We start from the raw sequence: 2,570 nt of genomic DNA on the forward strand, positions 1-2,570 counted from the left end.
ATATAATGTCTCGATGATATGATCTTTTTGTGTGTTCACACCATATCATCTACAACATAAAAGTATTAGACACACGATATAACTAATAACATATATAATATACATAACATTTGCCTATATGATTCTCATTCAAAATATAAAGAATTAAAGTTAATACAAAAGTAATGCTTTTAGTATATAACCCTATCAACTGAATCTATGATACTGGTGATATTTCATCGATAGTCTCGAGAATAAATAGACAGCAAAAGTCATTCTCATAATATTTTGAAAATATATATTGTTTGTTAGGACATCAAATACAACATATCCAACCAAAACTTCTTCCCTTTCACAAGATCTTCAAAAGCAGTATCTCTGAAGGTAGTTGACAAACAGTGAGAAGGTAATTAAGGTAAAATAGACTATTGAAAATTTATCTATGCAGGCAGTACCTCATTTCTGACTTTGTCAGAATCAAATACTTGACAGAGCTATAGCTAGTTCCTCTCCAGAATGTTGTGAACCACCATTTTCACTATCAGATCACATTATTCTCTTAAACATGGTTGGTTCAAAATGTAAATAACAATAATTGATCCTTCATTATGGGATTATGGGAAGTAGTTGTCACGTACTTTTCCCCACCTCCAAGAGCTTTCATGTTCTACCTGCAAAAACCAACGACCCCAGTCATAACTGTCAAATAATAAACCAACTAGTCTTTCATTGGAATAAAATAAAATAATAATAATATATATATAACAAACCAACTAGTGCACAAGTTCATTAATATAACGAACTTATGTCCTATAAAGAAGTCTAAGATAGATGGGTCATTCCAAGACATAAATAACGTACACACTTCGAGATGTTCTAAAGGCTGGTTAGGGATACTGAACTCTATGATACTGGTGATATTTCGTCTCTACTAATGGACACCATATCATAAGATTTTGAAACTATATATTATTTTTTAGCCCATCAAACATAGTATCTCAAACCAAAACAACAATTATAATCCTCCCCTTTCACAAGATCTTTAAAACTAGTATCTTCGAAGCTCGCTACACACAAGAAAGCAATTAAGGTAAAATATACCACATAAAATTTATCTATGCACTTTGTCATAATCAAGCACCCGACAAAGAGTTATAGCTAGTTCATCTCCAGAATGTTGTGAACCACCATTTTTCATTATCTCACCACATTATTCTCTTAACCATTGTCGGTCCAAAATGTAGGTAACGATGTTTGATGAAATGTAGGTTCAAAATGACTGTCCCATCCTTCATTATGTGAAGTAGATATCAAATACCTTTCCCCACCTCCAAGAGCTTTCATCTTCTGCCTGCAAAAACCAACCACCCTAGTTATAACAGAAGACAAATCATAAACTCACATGAATTGTAAAAGTCATCCGTGTCGAAGAAGAGCATTTACCAGTAATAATATAAAATAAACCAACTAGTGCACCAGTTAATTTAAAGCATTATTTAAGGAGCTTATGTCCAATGAAGCAGTGTAAGAATCCTCGAACGTTTAGTGTGTTATATAGAAACAAATAAGCTTGTGGTTGTTCGAGAAAAAATATGAACTCAGCTTTGGCGAAATTTACATCAAGTCTCTCCTGCATTATAAAATGAACAGTTAGCATTCATTCCAGTTAGAGATAGCAATTTTACCCAAAACCCGACCCTAACCCAACTAAAAAAAGGCTCAAACCCAAAAAGACCCGACCCAACATGAAAATTAGGGCCGGCCACATTTTACATGTTAACTCAGGAAACATCTATTATTAGGGAAAAGTATTACACGTACATGCTAGAAAATAATAGATTTTTGTGTGGAAGACAAAAGAAAGAACATTCTTTTTAGCTAATGATTTATTTTAATACTTATATAGACGAAAAGTCAATTGCCTGAAGCCCAACTCGAAACCTCATACGTGATGGGACTAAGGGCTGGGCTGGGTAGGGCTGACAATAAAAAGAGAAAATGCAGAAAACTGAAGCCGAAAGGAGCATGCTAGTTATTTAGCAATATAAATATAAAATATTACCTATGAATGAGCATTGTAGTTAGTTTTATGAATGTTATATTATGTGGATAATTAGGATTGCCATGTATTTCTTTTTTAAAAAATCATCCAACAGGCAAAGTTCTATCAAACTTCAACAAGGCAAAAGTTTGAGTTCCTAATACATTATCCATAAGAAAATAGACATTGTAAGCAAAAGTCTCCATTACAGCCCGCCACCGTTCCATTGGTCCTAGAAACCAAATGTGGTAACCTAATTTTGTGAAAAATAAAATATAATTTGTAACATAACAATTTCTTATTATATAGAAATGTACTGATAAGAAAATGAACATACTAAAAAGAAATTAGGACTCTACACTCCATTCATCATAACAAAATTAATTATAAAAGAAAAAAAAAAAAAAAAAAAACTCGGTTTCTTGAGAGTATATACAATATCTTCAAGCTCAGCATCAAATTTTACAAAACTTGGTCCAAGCTTAGATAGCCTAAATATATCTACAATTAATATGGCGAGGGCGACGATTGTCCGGTACCTTGTTCTCTG

The 2,570-nt window shown here is 32.7% G+C and overlaps 1 long non-coding RNA gene across 2 annotated transcripts; it reads right to left on the reverse strand.

Annotated features, from left to right (window-relative positions):
* Positions 1–240: 240 nt before the first annotated feature.
* Positions 241–1,662, reverse strand: LOC147525071 (uncharacterized). 2 transcript variants are annotated; one of them, XR_015197725.1, is made up of 4 exons: positions 1,423–1,662; positions 1,186–1,330; positions 435–650; positions 241–357 (listed from the first exon to the last, which is right to left on the reverse strand). It is a non-coding gene; the product is annotated as an uncharacterized LOC147525071 (long non-coding RNA). The 2 variants fall into 2 exon arrangements; XR_015197723.1 differs by having other exon boundaries at positions 241–650; positions 1,423–1,660.
* Between the last annotated feature and the right edge of the window lie 908 nt (positions 1,663–2,570).

The sequence above is a fragment of the Coptis chinensis genome, chromosome 1 (assembly GCF_015680905.1).
Source record: "Coptis chinensis isolate HL-2020 chromosome 1, ASM1568090v1, whole genome shotgun sequence".
NCBI lineage: Eukaryota > Viridiplantae > Streptophyta > Magnoliopsida > Ranunculales > Ranunculaceae > Coptis > Coptis chinensis.